This window comes from Herpailurus yagouaroundi, unplaced genomic scaffold (assembly GCF_014898765.1).
Source record: "Herpailurus yagouaroundi ecotype Mexico unplaced genomic scaffold, PumYag 253, whole genome shotgun sequence".
Lineage (NCBI taxonomy): Eukaryota > Metazoa > Chordata > Mammalia > Carnivora > Felidae > Herpailurus > Herpailurus yagouaroundi.
In genome coordinates, this window is record NW_024412470.1 from 9952151 (window position 1) to 9977141 (window position 24991).

Consider the following 24991-nt stretch of genomic DNA (forward strand, 5'->3'; position numbering starts at 1 on the left):
GCTCCCAAAGCACCGCTGGCTCGCAGAACGAGGTCATCTGCAGAGTTGGGAATTTTGCAGGGTGGCTCACAGCAGAACTAGCGATTAGCGAGGCACTGACCTACGGCAAGGCGACTGCCAGTCCCAAACCTGCAATTCAGTGCCGATCACGCCTTCCGCCCATCTCCACAGCCTTCCTTAATAAAAAGCTCCGCCAGTGATGACACCAGAAGACTCCCCAGAAAAGCTGTTTTTGTTGTCCTGGACGGAATGCAGAAATGGAAAATGCGAGTGTGGCAATACGAGCATTGTGTTTAGAGAGACGCAAGAACCCTATAACTTTGAGTCCCATTTCCAAGAAGCATCCTGCTTAACGAGTTCTGCTTTCTCCATTCACTTCACAGTTACTCTCTGCCAGAAAGGGAAAAAAAAAAAAAAAAAAAAGGCATGGCAGGTAGAGAAAGAGCCAAGCTCGCTCTTAATGCTTTGTGCTACCGTCAGCCTGCACAAGTCCACACCGCTCCCCATTAGATAAACATCCACGCCTTCTGAAACAAATCCGAAGCTACTTCTTAAAAACTCCTAAAATAGAACTCAAACCGATCCTGGAATTGCGAGAAGAAGTGAGGGAACGCGTGTGCGGGCACGAGCAGGCCCAACACAATAATCAACAAATGTTTTGCTCAATAAATGTATCAACAACCACCAGGAACCAGCTTCTTGTCTGGGGTTCACAGGGCTTCTGGTCACATTCTCACCCTTTAAGAAGTTGGGCACCATCTTGGGGCGCCTGGGTGGCTCTGTCAGTAAGCGTCCAACTCTTGGTTTCAGCTCGGGTCATGATCTCGTGGTTTGTGAGTTCAAGTCCCACGTTGGGCTCGACACCAAGCATGGAGCCTGCTTGGGATTCTCTCTCTCTCTCTCTCTCTCTCTCTCTCTCTCTCTCTGTCTGCCCCTCTCCCCTGCTCGCTCTCTCTCTCAAAATAAATAAACTTAAAAAAGAAAAAGAAAAAAGAAAGAAGTTAGGCGTCAGTTCTGTTTCATCTCCAGGACAAACTGATGAGCACTGGGATTTCTGGCAATACATTCATGCCACGTGAAGTATTACAAAACCCTTCGATGCCACGTGTCATTCGGCCTCATGAATGCTCGGCTGTGCCTGGAGCCCAGTTATCTTCCCATCCACTTCTGCAAAAATCTTGGGTAAATTTTAGTAGCTGCTTCTCAACGTTCCCGGGTCCTACCCTGTAAACAAATCACCACCCATTCACATCCCACGCGAGCACCCACAGCCACACGTGCGCACATAGAATCCCCAGAAAATGACAGCAACGACTGAGTGATTCAGATTCGTGATCGTTTCTAAGAATTAAGGAAAGCTGCAGCTTGACATCTACATTCTTCCATTCCACTCCCTTCTGGAAACCACTCCAACAGCAGCCGAGGGCAGCTGCACCGATCGCAAGCTGGGACTCCACACCAGAGAGCAAGACGCACTAACCCCGAACATGCCCACAGCAGGTGTGCACAGGAGAGTGCCAACGGGACAGGAGGACACGGGGCACCTTCCTCCCGGCTCCCACTGTGAACTGTGCTCAGGGTGAGCACACCATTCCAACACCTGCCAGCCACTCGTGGGACCTGGGGTTTTTCATACCCGAGAGGAAGCAAATGCATGAGCCCTAAGTTTTAGTCTCCCCATCATCGGCGACTAGCCCTTCAGTCTCCCAAACAAACAATGGACAAAAATCGAAGGATGTGACCTGTAATCTGAACGATGACTGATAGCTCTGGGGTGGGGAGTAAGGGCAAGTGCACCATGCATGGCAGGTCTGAACGCAAGGGACAGCACGGTGTAGCTGAAAGAAGATGGAGGGGCCGGCGGGAGTCCCATCATTCTTGCGTGCCCTTTCCGGCTCTGACAAGAGAGTCTGTATCATCCCAAGAGCAGGGTTGGCGAGAGTGGCAAGCCCACATTTACTGTATACTTTTCTGGAAGTCCTGATCTTTACGTACGGACCCTCAGCGGCCCTTGAATCTCCTGCCAACCTTCCTTCTGGGCTTCTCTACCAAAGAGGGGAAAAAAGGCCAATTCCTCTGGGGCCCCTTGGGTGGGATCGAATGGCTCCTCTTGGAAGCGAGGTGAACTAGCTTTGATGTTCTAGGTGCTCAGCACTTACAACATCATCTTGCATCCGTGTGGTGCCGTTGTGCGCCTTTTCATTTCAGGTGCTCCCCGGTGAGCCCCTGAGAGCACAGAACTGCAATTAGCCCCCTTGAAGTAACGAGGAAATATGCAGAAAGCAGACACAAAGCCAGGTTCTGAAGTCATGGTGAGCGGCCTGGGGGTGGAGTCTGAAAATCAGGGGGAAAAATGAAGGGACTCTTTGATTATCTTCCCTGGTGGCTCCCAAGCCTGGCTTCCATTGCTACTTCCTCTAATGCCTTTTCATCATAATGTTGCCTTTTAAAATTTGTCGCCTTTGAAAAAGTAAATGCTTTTGAGGACGCGCCCCATCACGGCTATGCTTTGGTCACTGCCCTTAGGGCACAGTGCATTAGGGGGACAGTGCTGGAACCCAGAGGGAAATCCACAACCTTTCCTCCTAACCCGAGGCTCGCTCCACTCCCTAACCTGGGTCAACAAAGAGACAGACGGACAAGCACAGAAACAGAGGGATGAACCAATGGACAATCCCTTGATGGCTCCACACTTACCTGCTCCGTCTAATCAACCCTTTCTCGGGAAAATGTTTTCATGTCAGCAAAAACCAGATGAAATGGGACCAAAGAAAGAAGCAGGTTCCTGTGACAGCCTCTCTGTGCTCAGGCGGTCTGTGCCAGTGGTGAGGACACTTACCCCTCAACTATGGCCACCCAGTCACACACACCCCTTGGCCACCCCCAACAGGGGTCTTTGGTAGTCAACAAAGCCTCTGTGATGGGGAAGGGGGGGAGCCAAGTCCTAGAGACCCAAGTTGAGCCCCTCTGTTCAGGCCCTGCCCTACACCTTTCTTTTCCCCGGTTATATAAGGCAATACATTCCTTTTCTGTTCAAGGCAGTTGGGCTTAAGTTTTCTGACTATTTGGGGAAAAGCTTCTTAAACTGATACCAAGTGTCAGTGGTAAAACATTTCTGTAAAACCACATAGCAGTACGCATCGGTAGTTTAAAACCGTCCCTTCGCTTTGACCTGGCGAAGTCATTTCTAGGACCTTAACCCAAGTAATAATCCAAAACACATGCAAAGATTTATACTTAAGGACGTTTGTTGTAAAAGCACAAAACAGGAAATCAATTACGGCCCTCACTGGAAGAAATGTTAGATAAAATCATGTTTTATCTTTGGGATAGAATATTATGAAACCATGAAAAGAGTATGCAGACCACAAACCATTAATGTAAGGTTAACCATTAAAGTATTAAATTAAATTAAAGTATTTAAACCATTAAAGTAAGGTTCCCTGTAACCTTACTTAGAAATTAAGATTCGGGGCGCCTGGGTGGCGCAGTCGGTTAAGCGTCCGACTTCAGCCAGGTCACGATCTCGCGGTCCGTGAGTTCGAGCCCCGCATCGGGCTCTGGGCTGACGGCTCGGAGCCTGGAGCCAGCTTCCGATTCTGTGTCTCCCTCTCTCTCTGCCCCTCCCCCGTTCATGCTCTGTCTCTCTCTGTCCCAAAAATAAACGTTGAAAAAAAAATTAAAAAAAAATTGTTATTAAAAAAAAAGAAATTAAGATTCAAAATTGCGTATGCACTATGATTTTAACTTTGTCAAGAAAGGTAAAATGCACAAAAATAGAAGACAATGGGCTAAATGCTAATGTGGCCGCTTCTGAATAAGGGGTATTACAGACATCTCGTGGATTTTTTTTTTTTTTTATTCAATCCTCTTCAAATGCTGCACAATGAATACATCATTTTGATGGACAAGCGGGGAAAAAAAAACACTAAAACTACTCCTCTCCTGTTCCAAATGAAAGTCATTCTTCTTCCTATTAAACAACATTTCTTAAAGCCTCCATCCAAGATTTCTGTGATTCCAATGTAAGGACCTCTGGGATCCTTCCCACATGGATCCCCAGGACAGCCTTTCAGATACTGAAGAGCCTGCCACAACCTGAGTTTTGCCCTCTCCAGGTTCAAATCCATTTTCCCAGCCATCCCCACAAACCGGGGTGGCCCCTTCAACCCTCCTCTGAACACGTTCCAACGTACCCGTATTTCTTCAAAAAGGGTTCTGAGTTCATCACAATGCTCCAGGTATGACCTAATAACTTATGCCCAGAGAATGCGATTCTCACCTCCCTTCTTCTAGATATAGCATCTCTATTAATGCAGCCTAAGTTCCCATTTCCCTCCAGCTCACAACAGGAGGGAAGAGAGCAGTTCTGGTTCCAGAGGCAAAGATGGAACTCACCACAGCAATACACACTTCCTCTCTCTCTCCAGAGAGCTCCTGGTTTTCCAAAAGTCCTCCCACAACCCCCAAAGAATTCCTCAGGGGTGAGGTCACTCTGAACCAAGTCCAGAACTTTCTAAAGCTCAGGGGAGGGGTGCCAGGAGAGATGTAGCAGAAGCCCTGAGCTTCTAAGCCCTCTGAAGGTAATCCCCTACCTCCAAGGCCAGGCCCCCATGGACTCACAAAATGCATGGGCGCTTCGGTCAGATTTCTTCTGTTCAGCCAGTTTTCATGGGCCTGCACCCCAGGGAGCTAGAATGCCCTGCCCCAAGCACAGGCTTTTGGGAGGTAAAGTGGAAGGTTTCAGGATTCTTCCTGGGTCATCAGGTCCTGAGTGAAGGTCGGGGGGGGGGGGGGGTTAAAAAGCCAAATTCTGGGCCTCAAGGGTGAAAACTACCCAAGATCCACACGCAACTACCTGTGCACAGATCTGTGCCCTCACACCCCGGCTTTTACCCCTGTCTGGCCAGCCAGCAGATCCTCCCCACCCCCCACCCCCGCCGAAGCCCAACTTCTGGATAAGGTGGCACCAAGAAAGGGAAGGAAAACAGCCAGTAACTTTTCCTCCCCATTCACAGATGGAAAAACCGAGGCGAAGAAGGAAAATGGGCTCACTACGATCTCACACGGTCAACCCCCGCCACCACCCCCAGTACCAAACAGCTTCCGCCACCAGCTCCTGCTTCCTCTTACAAAGCCACCCCCTGTCAGCTTCCCTCTGGGCTCTGGGACCAAGGAGACCATCTGTATCCTGCTTAATTTGCATCTGCATATGGAATTCACAGTTCTTAATTTCACGTGGGTAAGTCAATTAGGCCAGTCCTCCGCAATCGTCCTCAAACCCAGAAATGATGTGCTCTGGCCACAGATGACCTGGGGGCTGGCTTGTAAGGTGGGTGGTTTAGCAGAACTCACTCTAGAAACAGGTGAGTCTACAGGGATTTATACACACACAACACAGGCAATCCATGGTCTGCTCTCCAAGGATTATCAAGGGCATTTGTAGGAGTTCCCATCTCCCAGATACTTCTGGGGGAGGGAAGGCACAACAAATCACTCAAAGCTCCTGATTTCACCTACGTGGACATCTGTACACGCCCCAGAAGGGCTAGAAAAAACTAGAAGAGGACACAGGGACACGGGCTGCAGCCAGTGCTCCTGAGTTATCGTCTGCACGTCCTCAGCAAAACGGGGATCACACCATCTAGCGATCCCTACAGAGGTTTGAAAGATTAAATAAAACAACTGCACTTTGAGGAAGCAAACAGCACCTGCAGCATAGCAGGAAACCCCGAAATGATGCCGTTCCCTCCTCCCACTCTTTTAAGGGACATCTTTGCAAGACACCTTTCCGACAGTAAAATCTCCATCCTGTCTCCTCCTGCCTCAGGCTCCCTCTGGGGGACGAGATAGTCCAATGGAACCTAGAGCCAACCGAACGGTACATCCCAGGCCTACCTCCCCTGAGGCAGGGGCCTGGAGCCTCCCGGGTGAGAGGAAACAAGACAGCGGAAGCCCACTGTAAGCAATGCCCCTGCCATGCTTAATCAGTCCTTCCATATTCGCAGAGGGGCCACTGCTTGCGGGGCATTACGCACAAGGCCAAAACCTGATCCCACCCTGCAGCAGCTTGCTATCTACCTGGGAAAGTGAGGCCCATAACCCTGAGACTGAGTAAGACTCCTCCCCTCTCCAGCCTTGGGCGGAGGGGGGGGGGGGCACATCTAAATAGGAGACGGGGCAGAGGAATCTGTGCGGAAGGCCTCAAGACAGGCACTGCAGCCTAGGGCCACAGGCAAACACTGAGTGCCTGGTTTGCCATTTACCTCCAGTGCTAGCATAGGGAAGGCTCTCAAAAAATATTAGGTCGGTAAATAAATCAACAGAAGAATGAGTTAATTAAATGTGAGTCAGAGGCACCGCAATCACTTGGACACTGGCTGCATACAGACACCGACAAAGCCCAGGCTGGTGTGACCCACTTCCGAAGCCGAGGGGAGAAGCCTCGGCGGTTCCCAGGTCCTCCAGAGGCCCGCCCCTCAGTCGGGTCAGCAAGAACCACCCAGAAACCTCACCTCGGCTTCAAGTTTCTTTTTGGGTTGGTCTTTGCCTCAAGGTTCTTAAAAGCTGTTCTAGAAAGAGCTGGCTCCTGCCTGCTGTTCACCAAGGGCAAGATGACAAAAGGTTGGACTGAGAGAATATTACAAAGATCAGAAACTTCAAGCCTCAGCGCCCCGGATTCATATGCAGAGGACTCTGAAGACAGGCAGATAAGGACCATTAGGGAAGATTACAGGTCTGACAACTCAGTCCTTAATTAAAATGTCATTCTCTGGGCGCCTGGGTGGCTCGGTCGGTTAAGCGTCCACCTTCAGCTCAGGTCACGATCTCGCGGTCTGTTGAGTTCGAGCCCCGCGTCGGGCTCTGGGCTGGTGGCTCAGAGCCCGGAGCCTGCTTCTGATTTTGTGTTTCCCCCTCTCTCTTCACCTCCCCTGTTCGTGCTCTGTCTCTGTCTCAAAAATAAAAACATTAAGAAATAAAAATTAAAAAAAAAAAAAATGAAATGTCATTCTCTCTCCGCCCCCGCCCCCAGCCCCTAGAAGAGTACCAGGACAGCCCGCTCTCTCCTAAACCCCCGGGCTCTTTCCTCCCACCGCACCTTCTAGGAAAGCCTACCAGGTCAGAGCCTGCAGCTGGGGGAGGGGAGGACCCTGGGAGACAAAGTGTCCCCCACACGCAGCGTGTGCCCTGAAGCTCTCTCCACTGGAGCCCTCAAGAGCAGCCCTAGGGCCACAAGTTAGCCTGAGGACAGCGTGACCCCAGGCAGGGCAGGGGCCAGGAGGGCCAGGCATCTCTCTCTCCTTCCTCCATCAGGGGAGCCCCACTGGAGACAGCTGGTGCCCGGCGGTTGGAGGAGCCCAGGGAGGGCGGTACAGCACATCCAGGCTCTAGGTCTGGCCCTGAGTGACCCAGAGGCAAGTGTCTCCTGAGCCTAAAAGGACACGGAAGAGACCCTACATTGCCTTTGTTTTTTTTTGTCTTAAGTTTATTTATTTCGAGAGAGAGAGAGAGAGAGCATGGGCAGGGGAGGGGCAAAGAGAGAGAGTGGGGGCGAGAGAGAATCCCACGCAGGCTCCACAGCGTCAGCACGGGGCCCCATGTGGGGCTCAAACTCAGACTCAGGAACCGTGAGATCATGACCTGAGCCAAGATCAAGAGTCGGATGCGTCACCGACTGAGCCCCTCTAGGCGCCCCTACGTTGTCTTACTTCTAAAGTCTGCGTCCCAGGCTCTGTCCCCACAGGCTTCCCACTGAAAAGCACTTTGCTTAGTTCTCAAGACTTATTTTTTAAGGACAGACCAGGCTCGATCCACTTGTTCCATTTCGCAAACAGACCAGAAAACTCGCGACGAGACCCGGCAATGGCGGAAAAGCCAGCAGCCAGGACACCCAGGCCGCGCTGGGCACCCCCTGCCCCGCCAGGCCCTGGGCTCCTCACTGGGCGGCCCAGCACCGCGTGCCCTCCACCCGCATGGGGACACGCAGGGGAGGCCCGCAGCGCGACACCATTAAACACGGCGACCCTTTGTTTCCGCTTGTATGTAGTCATAACGCCACCTTTCAGGTTTGACCGTGTGTGGTCTCTGCGTTGGCCTGAAAACGCTCACCGGAGACAGAGTGGGTATCTCTTGATTATTTCCTATACGGCACCCAAGACGATGTCAATGGTGGTTAATTATTACTCAAAGAAATGGACTCTGCCCTCGAAAACGCGTTTTATCGCACTTGCCCACAAACGTCGGCATAGTACGTGGCCTTACTCACGATGGGACCGGGAAATAAAAGGAAAACCACCCATAAGCTACTTCAACCAGTCTGCACGATTGCTCATCAGCTTGCGGCTGGCAAAGAAAAGCTGCCGCCTGAACCAGCAAAAGGGCCGGGTGTGCATAGAAAGACGCCCCCGGGGCTTCCAGCCCGGATTCATTCACTGGATCCCTCGTCTTCACTGGCCACCTGCTAAGTGCCAGGCAGCGTGCTCCCTCCCAACAGCCTCTCTGCAAGTATTTCAATACTTATTGTAATGGGATGCTCTGCATTCTGTCGCTTGAGGTGGGTCAGAGGCGGTCGGTGTGCTGACGGGATGCTCCCCCGGTACCCCCTTCCCGCTGCTTCCCAGCGGTTCCCTCTTGAGAGCTGGTGCCCTCATCCCTGGCTTCACCGCAGCCCCCGACCAGGCTGCTCCTTCCCACAGAGCATTTTCCAATCCCGACATCGGCCACGCGTCTACTCCGCTGCACACGGCAGCCCCTGAAACCCCGGCAGCGTAGAGTTTTCTGCTGTCCTTCCAGCCTCAAAAAAAACAAACCAAAAAACCACATTGAATCAATCGATCGTTCCGATCCATCAAGCTCCGTACAGAAACAGCCTGGAATCAACCCGATGAGGAAATGAACAGAGCGGGCGTTGGTAAAACCCACGATGTCCTAACCCTAACCCTAAACGCCCCCACGTTGCCGCAAGCCATTCGCGTTGCCTTTATCGCCATCAAAGATGCCGCCTCCCTCCCCAGGCCAGCGGACGGGTTTTCATTTCACCACATTTGCCTTCATAACCTTAAAGAAAGCTGAGACGGGCTCACTACGATCTCACACGGTGAACCCCGGCCACCACCCCCCGTACCCAACAGCTTCCGCCACCAGCTCCTGTTTCCTCTTACAAAGCCACCCCCGTCTTCGCACAGGGTAAGAATCATCAGGAAGAAAAGAAAGTGAACACCCGGCACTGAGCAAGACGATGTGACCCTGAGCCCAAGAGACTGACTAAGGCGCTCTCAGGGCCGCAGCTCCGCGATTCCTTGGACAGGACTCAGCCATCTGAGAGCCAGATTCCATCTCTTTCCAGCCTCGGTACCCTGAGCGCAATGGCATCTCAGGACGTGCCTGAGGTCAGGCCAGGGGAAGTGACTGGGAGACACGAGACCAGGAACTGGGAAGACAACGTACAGAAAGCCCAAATCTGGGGGCACCTGGGGGGCCCAGCGGGCTGAGCGTCTGACTCTCCATTTCGGCTCAAATCCTGATCCCAGGGTCGTGGAGTCGAGCCCCGCTCAGCGCAGAGCCTGCTTGGGATCCTCGCTCGCTTTGCCCCTCTCCCCCACTCACTCTCTCTAAACTAAAAAATAACCTTAAAAGCCCAGATCTAATTTTTTTTTTTTAACGTTTATTCATTTTTGAGAGACAGAGAGACAGAGTGCAAGCAGGGGTGGGGCAGAGAGAGAAGGAGACACAGAATCCGAAGCAGGCTCCAGGCTCCAGCTGTCAGCACAGAGCCTGATGCGGAACTCAGGAACCATGAGATCATGACCTGAGCTGAAGTGGGATGCTTAACCGACCGAGCCACCCAGGCGCCCCAAACCCAAATCTAAACAAAACATTTAGGCTCCAAAACCTGCCCCTGCCCACCCCCCACCCCAGGCACATGACCAACTCTCAAGACTGTGTTCCATCAGCCAGGATATTCTTATCTCATTTACCCCTTTATCCAACCGTCTAATTCATAGACCTATTCTGACCCTGGCTTACTTTTTATTTAAAAATGTTTTAATGTTTGTTTATGTTTGACAGAGAGTCAGAGTGTGAATGGGGGAGGGGCAGAGAGAGAGGGAGACACAGAATCCGAAGCAGGCTGCAGGCTCCGAGCTGTCAGCACAGAGCCCGATGCGGGGCTCGAACTCACAAACTGCGAGATCATGACCTGAGCTGAAGTCGGACACTCAACAAACTGAGCCACCAGGCACCCCTGGCTTTACTTTTTATTTAGAACCAATTACATACCTGGCCCTGGTCCACGACCCAGAGTAGAGAGATACAATGTATGGCATCTGGTTGCTCTCAAGACGCTGACAATCTAGTTGGAAAGCGAACACTGTCACACAAACATTCGATCCAAGAAAATGGAAGAAGGAAGGAAGGAAGGAAGGAAGGAAGGAAGGAAGGAGGGAGGGGGGAGGGAGGGAGGAAGGGAGGAAGGACGGACGGACGGACGGACGCAGAATGGCAACAGAAAAGAAGAATGACGTTTTAAAACAAGAGGGCGAGCATGAATAAAAGAAAGGGAATGGCAAACAAAACGGTAACCGGGGGAGCAGAACACAGTCCAAACAGGTACTCGGCCTGCACGAAGGCCAGCACACGGCAGTGTAGGGAACAGGAAGTCTGAGAGCAACAGTTAAACAGAGAAGTCAATTAGAGGCGTTTGTTCGTTTATTTACTCAAAGCCTGTATACTGAGCCCGTCCCATGGGCCCGGCATTGTGCTGGGTACCGGAATGTAATTTCAACAGGTCAGGGATTTCGAGGACCTCGGAGTATAGCCTCAGGGAGACGGCAAACGGCCTGGCCATCAAAGGACAGAGTGATACACACTATGAGCACAAAGTACAATCGGACAGTAAAGATGGGGTACCAGCTTCATGCTGCTCAGAAAGACAGTAGTGGGGCGCCTGGGTGGCTCAGTCGGTTGGGCATCTGACCTCAGCTCTGGTCATCATCTCACGGTTCATGAGTTCGAGCCCCGTGTCGGGCTCTGTGCTGTCAGCTCAGAGCCTGCTTCAGATCCTTTGTCCCCCTCTCTCTCTATGTCCCTCCCCCACTCACATTCTCTCTCTCTCAAAAATAAACCTTAAAAAAATTAATAATAACCATTAAAAAAATAGTTATTCTTTTATTATTACTATTAACACTAGGTGGGTTTTTTTGTTGTTAACTCTACCCCTGACGTAGGGCTTGAACTCATGACCCCGAAATTAAGAGTCACATGCTCCTCCGACTGAGCCAGCCAGGCGCCCCAATACTGTTATTAATGGCAGCTTCCATTTACCGAACCCCTAATGCATGTCAGGCACTAGAGTCGGTATCCACGTGATCCTGAGAGCCCCCCATCACTACCCACCCCCTTTCATCCAAAAAGGAAGCGCATTTTACAAAGATCACAGAACTACTAAGTCAGTGGCAGCCAAAGGTTCAGAGAGCACCATCCCTACTAGGCAGGAGCGATTTCAACGCAGACCAGCTTCCTGGCATCAGCAGGGCAATGCATCCAAGACAGCCACCGGCCAAACCCTCCAAGACGATGCCGAACGTCAAACTCCACTTTCACAAGCTTCTCCAAGACTGAGTACGTCAACCCAATTTCGAATGCCTCTGCTAGAATAAAACACAAGTTAGACTTCCTCGCGGCATTAATATCCCCCTCCTGCCTCCCCGCCCTGTGTCTCTCCGGCCCCAACCCCCAAGGACAGCCAAGGACCGCTGGCCAGACACTGTCTCAGACCCAGCAGCCCAGACCGAAGGTAAAGAGAACACTGGCGATCTTGCCAGCCCCACGGCACACTTTTTATGTGCTTCTTTTGATCATCTGTGAGATCATTTTCAGAAAAAAAAAATTTCCATTTCCAAGAGCCCCTTTGGAACAGAGTACAAACCTTGAAAGGTCATACGGAACTTTCCGCAGACACAGAACTTCCAAGAGGGAAGCAGAAACCACAGCGCCCTTTGAGAAAAGGTCTCAAAACAAAACTCGGGCAGAGCCAGCACTGAAGACTGAGTTCAATGTGGACAGGACTCTCCTCAGAGACGGCCTCCCCGACCCCACAACCTGCACAGACAGACCCAGCCAGGCTCTCTCGAATCCCCCAGGCCAGGCAGAGCAGGCTTGCAAACTGGTCATGGCCAGGGGAATATATAACCTGCTCTACACTCAAGCAGTAAAGGGCGCTTCGGTTCTTTATTTTGCCGGGGATGGGGAGAGAAGAAAGAGAATACAACAGGGGCCTAGGGAGGTAGCGACTGGCAAGTTGGGAAATCGTGTCTTCAGAAGGGGGGCCAGAGATGGGAAATAGGGCAGATCCGTCTGGGATGTTTATTTAAGGCCATGCAAGGGGAGCTCCGCACGTAGCGCGTGTCTGACACTTGTTGAAGCGACAGCCGCGCATCTCCGCGGAGCCTGTGAGACGGGCGGCCCCGAGCAGCTGGGTCGCGCTCCAGTAAGCCGGCAGCTTTGCCTTGGATCTCCCGGCAAATACTTGCCAATAGCTCAGATGGAAAGGTAATCTCTTAATTAAAGAGAAAGAAACATCCATCCAGAAATGGAAAAGAGCAGGAAGCTAACATTCGGAGAGGGGGCGGGGGTCACCGGTGGGAAGGAAGGGCTCCGGGCGTTGGGAGAGGAGTCTGCAAGAAACAGGAAAGGTCTGGCTCGCTTTCTGAGCAGTGCCCCCTTTTCCCTGGGCCCCTCTGCAATCAGGAGAGAGTCTTTAGGGAGTCGTCGGGGAAGGGAACGGACGGCCCAGCTCAATTCCAACAGCGGCCAAGAAAATGCAGAGCCTTTTGGCTGCTATTCAGCAAAACAGACAAACTCCTAGCAAATGGGGAAAGAGAAAAAGGAAGCACACGTAATTATCCATCAGCACAAATTCTTAAACACCTTCTCCTTCCTCTTACTCAGTCCTCGTTCCTGATCTAGTTCGCTTTCCAAGCCCTGGGGCCATTGCTGCTTTATGTGTCCTGGAGGCTTTACAGAGCCCCCCACCCCCACCCCAACATGCCATCAGCTCTGTGCCCTGGGCTCCTCCCTTGAAGCCCAGGCCCTGGGACATACTCTGGTACAGAACGACCCAGCGTCCTATCTCCCTTCACCCCCAGCGTACCTCTGGCCTCAGGCTGGGACAGCCCTGAAGCTGGCCTTAAGAGATTCGCAAAGGGACCTGTTGGCAAGCAGAATTAAAACGGGGCGTCTAAAGCCGCTGCCACTTCCAGAACAGTCCAGGCTCCCAACTTTAGCCGCTTTCCAGCCACATCAGCATTGCGTCTTAAGGCATTTTGGGTATTTCCTGATAGCCTGAAAGACCTCTTTTCAGTAACAGTTAAGAGAAGCCCGTAACTGTCAGAATTTCCCTTCAACGTCCTGAGTGTTCTCCAAAGGTAGTGTGCTCTCTCACACAGGAATTTCTCAGCAGGGGCTGTGGGTTCCGGGCACATGGGCACATCGTCGTCACGCACCGGGGGTCAGGGTGGGATGTTAGCGGGTCTGGCTGCCCTCAGGACACTGGGCCAGGCACCTTCTCAAGTCTCTTCCATGGTCTGTATGCATGCGAAGGACGTGGGGATCCCTTCTGCCCTGTGAAAAGGTGGCAGTAAGCCAGTCCGTCCCCAGCTGAGCATTTAACTTCAAGTTCAAGTGCGTATTGGATTTACACAGAAAGATGCAAGGTCACCTAAAGAAAACAGAGACAGGTGCCCAGACTGGTAAACCTGACTGCTAAAATCGATTCGCTCATACCCAAATCACAAGGGGACCGGCCACTGGCAGAAGCACAGAGAAGCCGAGTCTTACAAGCAAATATCTACTGTCCACAGAGGCAGAGCCCAGAGGAGCCTTGGCCCAAAGACACTCTGCCAAAGCCACACGACGAGGGACATCCTTTCCGTGGGCGTGAAGGTAGCCATCGAGCCTCTCAGCCTGGTTCCCTGACACGAGTGCTACCTGCACCTCTCATTCCGACTTTACAACCCGTAACAGCCCTTTGCTCATCACTCCGCTCCAATTCCAAGCCTGCCCCACCAAGTCTTGCGCCACGCCCCGAAGTCTTCCTCCCAACCAGCTCATCCCCAAAACCAAACCACGTGTCCTCGGTTTAATCACATAACCAAGCCACAAACCACTCCTCGGACCTTTCCCACCTCAAGAGAACCACCTTAAGCAGCGGCAAGTTTCGCGCTGGAGTCTGAGAGGGATCCTGAAAACTCCCTGGGAAGGGTCACGCTGAAGGCCCAGACCCACGGTTCTCAAACTTGAGCTGTACCAGCATCACCCGGAGGGCTTGTTAAAGTGCGGACCGCAGGCCTTCACCCCAGAGCTTCTGGCTCAGCAGTTCTTGGGTAGGGCCCAAGACTCTGCATTTCTACCGCAGTCCCGCCGCATTCCCAAGGGGCCTGATGATACCATTCTAGCCACCACACTTTGGGACTCACTGGCCTAGGCCATTCAAGTGATGTACGATACAGAGCCGGGAAACCAAAGACACGGTCGTTGGCTGAAAACTCCAAACAAGTCCCCTCCTGTCTGAGCAGAAGTGAACCCACTAGTCGAACACCAATCACATGCCAGGATCTAGACAAGCGCCCGGGCCCATAGTATCCAATTCTCAATCAATGGAGTAACGCCTCAGCCAAAGGAATGGTGTAATTCCGACAACACTAATTATCATCAAAATTAATGGGCCAATACATCATCCTGATCAGAAGGATCAAGAGTCCGTGACAAACATCAAGGAGTCAGCTACAGGATCAATCTGGGCTCAACGCTCCCTGGCCCCGGACCTCTGCAATGGAGGAGGAAAAGGAAAGGAATTTAGCCAGCTATTCGGGAGAAAGCAAGAATTCCTGGAATTTCTTATCTTCCTCTGCCAGCCCCAACACAGATCCTCAAGCAAGTCGGTAAATCAAAGAATGCGAGCGAAGAGTCCTGGGAGACCACCGGGGTCTCCTTCCACTGTACCTCCAAGCTGAAGCCTGCAGCAGAGGCAGCTGGGCCACAACCCTGTCGTGGCTGATGTAGGGTTCGCAGAAACAGAAAGACGCAATCTGAGTGGCTGTGCCCCCAGACGTCTGCACTGCAGGGTGTCGTGAAGCACTTTCAAGCAGGAAAAGGTCCCCCCCACCCCCACCCCGCAGGAGAATACCACCCAGAAGAGAGTCACGAGGGCCCGCACTACCCAGGGGAGAGGGTTGGCGAGCTGAAGGCGGCAGGGGCAGAAGGATCATCTTCCACTCAGGGGTCCTTTCCAATCTGCATGTCGTGGGAACAGTTCAATGGTATGGGCACGCCGAAACGCTAAAAGAATGGGGGCGCCTGGGTGGCTCAGTTGGTTAAGCGTCTTCGACTTTGGCTCAGGTCGTGATCTCACGGTTTTTGAGTTCGAGCCCCGTGTCTGACTCCGCTGACGGCTCGGAGCCTGGAGCCCGCTTCGGATTCTGTGCCTCCCTCTCTCTCTCTCTCTCTGCCCCTCCCCTGCTCACGCTCTGCCTCTCCCTAAGATAAACAAACGTTTGAAAAAAAAGAAATGCTAAGAGAAAATTAATGAGGCCAAGAAAAGAGCTGTTTTACTAAATAACGTGGGTGCGGGCAAGTTCAGCTGTGGGGTGGTGGATGGCCTTGGTGGGGAAACACCTCAGTCACGTGGGGGGGGCGGGGCAAAGTGGGGCCCCTCCCATTCAGGACTCCAGAACAGCAACACCACAGAGATTGCTTCCGGAAACAGTTTTCTTTTTTTTTTTTTAATATTTTTTTTAACATTTATTTATTTTTGAGACAGAGAGAGACAGAGCATGAACGGGGGAGGGTCAGAGAGAGGGAGACACAGAATCTGAAACAGGCTCCAGGCTCTGGGCTGTCAGCACAGAGCCCGACGTGGGGCTCGAACTCACGGACCATGAGATCATGACCTGAGCCGAAGTCGGACGCTTAACCGACCGAGCCACCCAGGCGCCCCTCGGAAACAGTTTTCAAAGACCCTGACTAGGCTTATGGTAACGTCACATCCCTCTCTTCCACTGCCATGCTCACAGCACCAGAATTTTAGCCATTCCTCAAGTGTGTTCAGAGAGGACTTGCCCATCCACGCAGGACAGGCCGGCTCGTGAAAGGAGAGCTTTCAGCCTGGAGGTCGGGGAGCCAAGTACCACAGGAAAGAGACGTGTGCACCGCACCAGCCAAGGGCGGAAGGTAGGAGCAAATACTGTCAAAATCACGTTATTTTTGTAACCATCACAAAAAGTGAAGTGCCACAAAACCTCACCACGTGCCAACAGGAAGCCCTGGATAAAACGGGAAACTCCTTCCTGGCCGTAGCCTCGACATTCCTACACACTCTGGGCCTGCCCATCTCTCCAGCCTCCCAGGTGTCACACGCCATGTGAATTTTCCTCCTGTCGCTGGAAGAGGCCAAGCTCACACCTGCCTTCCAGTCTGGTGTTTGCTGATCTCTCAGCCACGAACAGACCACGCCAAGGCCGGCTCACTGTCAGCATCCAGGCTTCTTCAACCGGTCTTCCCAGAGTGCTCCAAGGCAGGCCACCCCACCCTCCCCACACATCACCCTTGTTCACATCCTCTGTTTTCCTCAAAGGACTGACTTACCCCTACCCGACACTGCCTTGTTCGTTACGTATCCGTACCGTAACTGGCGTTCCCGCCTCAACAGAAGCTCCATGAAGACTAGAGACCTCACCCCATCTGCTTCCCAGTGCCCGGTGCACCATCAGATAAAGCCACTCAAACATTCGGTGAGGAAATACTTGTTGAAACGCTGGGCACAGCCCATTTCTTTAAGTAAGAAAAGTCTGGCTCTGTACGCAAAGGTGTGTTCTTTTGCACCTAAATTATAGAAAACCAGTTTGCTGAAACCAAGAATTAGCAGGGGCACCTGGGTGGCTCAGTTAAGTGTCTGACTTTGGCTCAGGTCATGATCTCATGGTTTGTGGGTTCGAGCCCCACACGAGGCTCTGCACTGACAGCTCGGAGCCTGGAGCCTGCTTCAGATTCTGTGTGTGTGTCTCTCTCTCTCTCTCTCTCTCTGCCCCTCCCCCACGCACACTCTGGCTCTCTGTCTCAAAAATAGCATTAAGAAAAAAAATTTTTTTGAAGAGGTAGCAGACCACTGACAAAAGATACATCAGGATGTCCATGATAAATCGTTAGAACTAAATGAGTACCTTAAACTTTTTCCATGTGTTGAATAAAGCTTGCCTTGATATTTTTGCTTTTTATAATGGCAGGGTTTTTTGGTTTTTTTTTTTTTGTAATAACCTATTTTCTTTTTTTTTTTTAAGAGACAGGAGAGTGCAAGCAGGGGAGGAGTAGAAGAGGAGGAAGAGACTCTTAAGCAGGCTCCCCACCCAGGGAGGAGCCCAAGGCGGGGCTCTCACAACCTCGCAATCATGATCTGAGTCGAAATCAAGGGTTAGATGCTCACCCAACTGAGCCACCCAGGTGCCCTATAATGGCAGTTTCAAGTGATAAGGCTGGGTGGTTATTAATACCTAAAATGTCCCACATGTGCAAGATCATTCTTAGACCTTCTACGGTAAGGCAGAAGGGCAGGATATAAACATATCACAGCACATATACTAGGATTCAAATCCAAACTCAACAAACCATATTTGTGGAAAATACTGAAATAATCTTACTATCTTATCACACGGGTATTGTTCAACAAAACTTTCTGAACTTCAGGGATGACACATAATACCTCTACAATGCAGTCGACCTTCAAGCTACCTCCATCGCTCCTCCCAAGGATTCGACAGTAACCAGGCAGACTGCTCTCTTACAGCCATTCTCCGTATTTGCCAGAGTTGGGTCTCGGGCCACGTGACAAACAGGAGTGGTGTGCCTGCGCTCAAAAAATCCCATTTCAATAAACCCAGTGGTCCAGGTCTTATAAGGGGCATTAACAGTGGAGCATTAATCAAGCATCATGAAAACGGCCCATAAAGAGACCGCATATGGGCCCAGGTCCAGCAACAAAAGTCTAGGAAGAATTCTCATGGAGAAGTTTGTGGAACAGAATACTGAGCAAGCTTCCCAACAGGCCACAGATAATTTGCTAAATGACTGCAAAGGGCATCATTTGCTTATACAAAATTGCATCTTTTTTCTGAAAACTCCAGCTTACCATCTGACCAGAGGCCGTTTCTGTTGAGATGCTAAATAGAAGTGGGAATCCATCCCAATTCTCTGCCAGGCAGGTGGGCAAGCCATCAAAGGGTGATGAGATCAGTTGTGACTTGGGCTGCTGAGAGTTCTCCCTGCTGCAAGAGGCCTCCTCACAATACGAATGGCAAGCCGGGGAAGCCGGGCAGGGGGAATACAGCGCCAAGATGGCTCAATCAGCGTGCCTACTTGGGATCAGAGCCTACCTGGGATTCTCTCACCCTCTCTCTCTGCCCCACCCCCGCTGGCCGTGCCGAGCTCTCGCTCGCTTGCTCTCTCTCTCTCTCTCTCTAGCATTAAAAAAAAGAATGGCAAGCCAGCGATAAAGACTACAAAATGGTATACCACCATATTTCCGTGGCCCCGGAAACTTCTCCAAATGCTCTTCTGAGTCTCATCTCTACAACCACTGCATGAGTGTGGCTGAATCAGGCATGGGCACACGCAGCCTGTTTTCCATCCAGGACATCACATGACATCTCAGACACTGGGAAATTCCAAATCAGGGCCGCAGACTAGTGGTCATGGGCTCTGGACACCTGCTGCGAGAACAAGACCACTCTGAATCAGATTCCGGCTCACCATCAGGGACCCATGTTTCCACAAACTAAGCTCTTCAACTAGCTTCACAGACCAGCACCAAACGTCAGCACAGTGGAGAGAGAGAGACACCGAGAACCCAGCACACTCTTACACCCAAAGGGTATGATGGGGGGGGGGGGGCCCGGCACAATTTGGCAACCTGTATATCAAAAGCCTTAGGATTCTACATACCCTCGATTGCAACAAGTCCTTTTAGTAATTTATTCTAAAGGAATAATTCTGCGGGTATTCAATGATAGAACTACAAGGATATTGACAGGGAGCTATGAGAAACTAGAAACAAGCTAAATGTCAAACAACATGGTCCTGATTAAATAATGATGCTATATCCATTTCCTCCAATGTAAATATATTTGCCATTCAGAACAATGCTGTATTACAGGATTAATACCATGAAGCAATCTTATAAAATATTAAGTGAAGAAAAAAAGATGGCAAAACCTTCTTCATGAGAAGATCTCCTTTCTGTTAAAAGCGTTCCATTTTTGTTCAAATTACATCTTATAAGATATACACCAAAAAGCTTTAGAGCAGCTTTTTCTGCCCAGTAGGATTACTGGCAAGTTCTGATTTTTTTTTTTTTCTCCTTAGCTTTTAAAAAACTCTGATACAATAAATGCGAAACAGGCTGCACATCAAAGAGAATAGGGGTTATTATTTAAAAATAATTCAATGCACTGTGGAAACATCTCGCAGGCTTTAAACACTCGTCTGTGGGAGACAATCACAACATCTCAGAAGCAACCACGGTGACATTAAGATTTCTGCCCAGCGACACGCATTATAACATGGTGCCAGCCAGAATGCAGTTTCACTGTGTGTCTCCTGAGGTCTTAAATAAATGATGCCAGATATAGACCCATCACACCAGGACTGCCCTATCTCGATGCCGTAATTACAAGTGTTATTTTAACATTTGCATACACACACACACACAGTTAAGAAAAGCAACTATGAAAGAAGGAAAGAACTTGCTTTTCTGGTCTCAGGCAGAGCTCATCATCAGGCTCAGCCCCTTTCGGGACGTACTCCTAGCAAATCCTGGGAACAACCTCAGAGCCTCGCTGTCTCCTGGAAGAGCAGACAGAAACGTGTCAGCCAAAGGTCCAGAACTGAAATCTGATTCTAGAGAACGGAGGTGATGTGCACACATTCTTTCTAGAAACTGCAGGCGTAAGGTTTTATATGTCCTTCTCCACAAATCCCAGGGCATTCCTCATTATTATCTTGGCTTTCATATTGCGCACATAGGTACAAAATTGTTACTAGAAATTACACTATAATCCTCTTCTCAGTGATTCTAGAGGCACTGGGAGATAGGCGAGAAAGCGGAGATGTCTGGAGAATCAGAAGGCTGTGTAGTTGGGACGTGCTGTCTCAATGTGATCACCAGGTGACCGTGCATCAGAGCCCAGGACTGAGGAAGCAAGTGCTGACGTGGCAGTCTCCCTTCAGTCCAGCCCTTTGCCTAAATGGCTGTTCAGATAACCCCCATCAAGATTCTAGAGTTCTTCAGGGCGCCTGGGTGGCTCAGTCGGTTGAGAGTCCAACTTTGGCTCAGGTCATAATCTTGCGGTTCATGGGTCTGAGTCCTGCATCGGGCTCTGTGCTGACAGTTCAGAGCCTGGAGCCTGCTTCAGATTCTGTGTCTCCCTCTCTCTCAAAGAATAAACATTAAAAAAAAAAAAAAAAAAAGACTCTACAGTTCAAGTCACCAAGCCATTGAGCAAAAGACAAGAGTTATCCATTAAAGCAACAGGTTCTGGAGAGTAGGGTGGAGTCATTTTAGCATAAAATGAACACAGGCTGCCAACTAGTGTCCCCAAATAGATACTGGGATAGGCAAAATAACTCCCCCACCCCAACAAGGATGTCCACATCCTAATCTCCACAACATGTGAATATGCTACTTTCCCCAGCCCTTAAGGGTCTTGGCAGACATGATTAAGTCAAGTATCCTATGGAGACATTATCCTGGATTATCTAGCAGCCCAATGTAATCACAAGGGTCCTTAAAGATGGGAGAGGAGGGGCGCCTGGGTGGCGCAGTCGGTTGAGCGTCCGACTTCAGCCAGGTCACGATCTCGCGGTCCGGGAGTACGAGCCCCGCGTCGGGCTCTGGGCTGACGGCTCGGAGCCTGGAGCCTGTTTCAGATTCTGTGTCTCCCTCTCTCTGCCCCTCCCCCATTCATGCTCTGTCTCTGTCCCAAAAATAAATAAACGTTGAAAAAAAAAATTAAAAAAAAAAAAAAAGATGGGAGTGGAAGGCAGGAGTGTGAGGGAAGCGTCTATGGAAGAATGAATGGTCAGAGATATGACCATGTTGACTTTGAACACAGAAGAAGGGGCCCCAGGCCAGCAGATACCAGCAGCCTCTTAAAGCTGGAAAAGGTGAGGAAATGGATTCCCCTCCAGAAGGGACACGATGACCCTGCAGACACCTTGATTTTAGCCCAGGGAGACCCGTGTCTGACTTCCGACAGCTGTAAAATAATAAATTTATGTTAAGTCGCTGAATTTGTGGTAATTTATCACAGCAGTAGGAAATAACAGAGACTATCTTGACTGGTCAATGGCTGGGATCCCGTGACTCACTGCAGGATGACCAACAAGGCTGCAGCCTCCCTGTCACCCAAGCCGCTCGTCTCTGTCCGGCTCGGGGAGCAGTGGGGAGACAGGGCGGCCGGGCTCTCCGCAGGCATCCTCTGGGGCCCTTTCCTACTAGGCTGGGCACAGTGTCGGCGGGGGGGGGGGGGGGGTAGGCAGAAAGGACAATCGCTGGAACGCCCCGCAATGAGGAAAGAGGTGTTGGGAGTGAGGAAGAGCAGAGTTCAAATCCCAGCTCCGCTCACCAGAAGCAAACGGCCCATCCAAGCCTCAGTCTCCTCCAACCTCACAGAGCTGTGACCAACCGGAACGATTACATACATGTGAACGTCGACAACCGAACGTCCCATCAGAGAGCAGACACTGTCAGCGGAGACCCTGTAATAGTGATCGCGGCTAATAACTGATCTCATTCGGGGCCTGCGAGTCACAAACATGGCACCGGGTTCTGGTCTCTCTGGGCCTTGGCTTCCTTGGCGAGTCCATGAGGAAGGCTCCCCACCCGTCTCGCACTACAGCTCTGAGGATGAAAACTAAAACGGTTGTGGAAACAGTGGGAAACACACAAGCCCAACGCAGATGGGAAGAGGGACCTTTTCATTTCCATTTGGGGTCCCTCGTCAGGGCCTGCCCACATCAGGTCGTCACCGGAAAAGATGCTACTTGTGTTTGAGGAAAACACTAAGCAGAAATCCTAATGCATCAGAGTCGCTGACGGCTCACAAGCCACGAATCAAGTAAACTGGACATTCTGGGTCCCTTCCCAGAAGTGAGAAGCCCATAGTCCATCCTCAGATGTCACTGGCTGTCATGAGGGGCTCAGAGGAACAGTCCCCCAGTACGGAAGGCCCTCCGCAAGGCTCATCTGGGGCAGCCGGTTCTATTCCAGGCCCCCGGAAACAAGAGCCAAATCTTACAGCAAACGGTGAAAATATCTGAAAAACATTGCAAAGTGTTGAAAAAGTAAAAGGGCTGACCAAGACTTCATCTTTCAAAATGAAGTCAAAAAGTACATAAATGCGCTTATTGAAAACGCAAGCCACTGTATCAAGACGTGAAACACCGAGGTTACGGCCAATTTTGACATCTTCCGCTGGAGCGAGCGTTGATTATCGATGTACCGGTGTACTTTTTCCCTTTTGTTCCAACGTGACGACAACAGGGTGAACCCTTCACCTCTGACTTGCACACACGCTACTTACTGTAAGAGGGTAACCTTTGCAAAAATTATTTCAGGGCTTACGCTTTCTCAGAGGTATGTCCTAATATCCAAAGATATTCAAATCCTCTTTGGAAGCCAGTTTCTTGTCAGCGTGCTGGTTGTTTTTCTCACCAATTATGAAAGGATCTAACCCTGTCTGGGCCTCATTTGTCTGGTGTGAGCCGTCCTCCAGCAATCCTTATTGACTATCTGTAATCCCACATCTTTTGCAAGATTTGCAATTTCACATGTTAATACATTTGCATGGAATTTGCATTGTACTGCGGTACAGCCCTTGAGGACGGGCCAGGAGAGAGGCCAGTGTTGAGGGGAAGACACCGAACGGGGGCGACGGGAGTTTTCTGCTGCCTCCTAACAAGTTACCACAAACTTCAAGGCTTAAAACAAACCACATCTATCATCTCCCTGGTTCCCCAGACCCAGCTGGAGTCCTCTGCTCAGGGTCTCACAGGCTGTTCCCGTGTGGCCTTGGCGGTGTTCCATTCCGGACTCGGGGTCCTCTTCCAAGCTCCCAGTTGTTGGCAGAATTCAGTTCCCGGCAGCTATAGGGCTGAGGCCCCCATTTTCTTTCTGGCTGTCAGCTGGGGGGGGTCACTCAGTTCCTACACACCTGTCCTGTCCACATGACCCCTCACTTCCTCAAAGCCATCAGGAGCAGCTCTTACTCCAAAAGTCTGGTTTTCTATATTTTTATATTGGGGGGGGGGGGGGGGCGGCAGAGAATCCCAAGCAGGCCCTGCCCTGCGCTGTCAGCACAGATCCCGACACAGGGCTTAAACCCACAAACTGTGAGATCGTGACCTGAGCCGAAATCAAAAGTCGGATGCTTAACTGACTGAGCCACCCAGGTGCCCCCAAACACCATCTCCTACAAAGGGACACAATCTCGGTGGGGTTGGGGGGGGGGATTATACAAGAGCATGATGCCCTGGTTGGGGGGGGGGGGGGGTCAGGTTAGGGCACGTTTACCATCAGGACCATTAGATGTTACAAACGCTGTTGCTTTCCTAGGTGACCCCGTAATTCTGGAGCCCACTGGTCCCCACCCTCAAACGCACGCTCCCCGTTTCCACCGCCAAGGCTCTGCTGGGTCCAGCACTTCCTGTCACAGCGCGAACGACATGGCATCCAGTCTCGTTCTCCCCCGGATCCATTCTCTACTCCGCCCCTAGAGAGGGCTCGGTAACACGCACACCTCACCGTGTTCCACTTAAAAGGCATCCGTAGCCCCCTGGCAGCAGCAGGATGAAGTCAATGCTTTTTCACAAGCAAGGCAGTGCCTTCACGGTCTTGGTGCCCGAGGAGTCCACTGCCACGTGCCTCTCTCTCCCGCTCTCCCCTTGAGACCCAGGGGGTTCCATCGGCCTGGAGTTCCCTGCCCCTTACCCATCCCCCCCCCTTTTTTTTAATGTTTATTTATTTGAGAAAGAGAGGACGAGTGCGAGCTGGGGAGGAGCAGAGAGAGAGAGGGAGAGAGAGAATCCCAAGCAGGTTTCTCATTATCAGTGTAGAGCCTAACACGGGGCTCGAACTCATGAACTGAGAAACCATGACCTGAGCAGAAATCAAGAGTCGGACGCTTAACTGACCGAGCCTCTCAGGTGACCCCCCCCCCCCCCCCCTGGGGGGGGGGGGGGGGTAGGGGCAGAGTCTGGAGGCCAAGAGCTCATTTTTTTCCTTTCTGAACCTGAAGTACCAGGAAAAAGAAGTACCAGGAAACAGGAAACACCAATGGCATGCGAATTAACCCTATTTCTAGCACAAGGTGGCAATTAAGAGCCTGGGGTTATGAAACCACACAGCCTGGGTCTGAAGGCCAGTGACACCACTTACTAGTAGCATGACTCAGGGCACGTTACTCAACCTCTCTGCACCTTGGTTTCATCATCTCCAAATGAAAAATCTTTATCCAAAAAAAAAAAAAAAAAAATTAACTCTAGAACTTCTCTAAATTAAAAAAAAAAGAATACGTGTTTTATAAGATCACTAGAAGGAATAAACAGGTTCTTATTTGTGAAGGACGTAGAAAAAGGTACGGATGGGATTGTGACAATACAAATATTTGTTCAGTAAAATAAACACCCCGGAGCCACGTGATACACAATGGTGAGAAATTCATCCAAACGGAGGAGAGACATCAGACCGGGGAGAGGAGCCAACGGTAACCCCGTTGTCATCAATGTCGTTCTGAAACACTCTTCGCCAAGAGCGAAAGGGAATGAAGACTAAACGAGGACAGAACAGAGAAGGCAGAAATTCCAGTACGTGAGTGACGGGCCTAAGTAACTCTTCGGGTCAGCTTTCGCGTGTTCTGTGATTTCCCGTAATGAAAACAATGGACGG

General features: G+C 50.9%; 1 protein-coding gene across 3 annotated transcripts in view; it reads right to left on the reverse strand.

The window, feature by feature from the left end:
• CUNH1orf226 (chromosome unknown C1orf226 homolog) overlaps window positions 1-24991 on the reverse strand; it is a 252274-nt gene that overhangs the window by 162669 nt on the left and 64614 nt on the right. The window contains exon 1 of one of the 3 annotated variants that reach the window (XM_040461050.1): window positions 101-352. The exons of the other annotated variants lie outside the window; for them this stretch is intronic. The gene's annotated coding sequence lies outside the window, so the exon portion shown is untranslated. Of the gene's footprint in view, window positions 1-100; window positions 353-24991 lie in introns of those variants that run through there. 3 annotated transcript variants of the gene reach the window in all.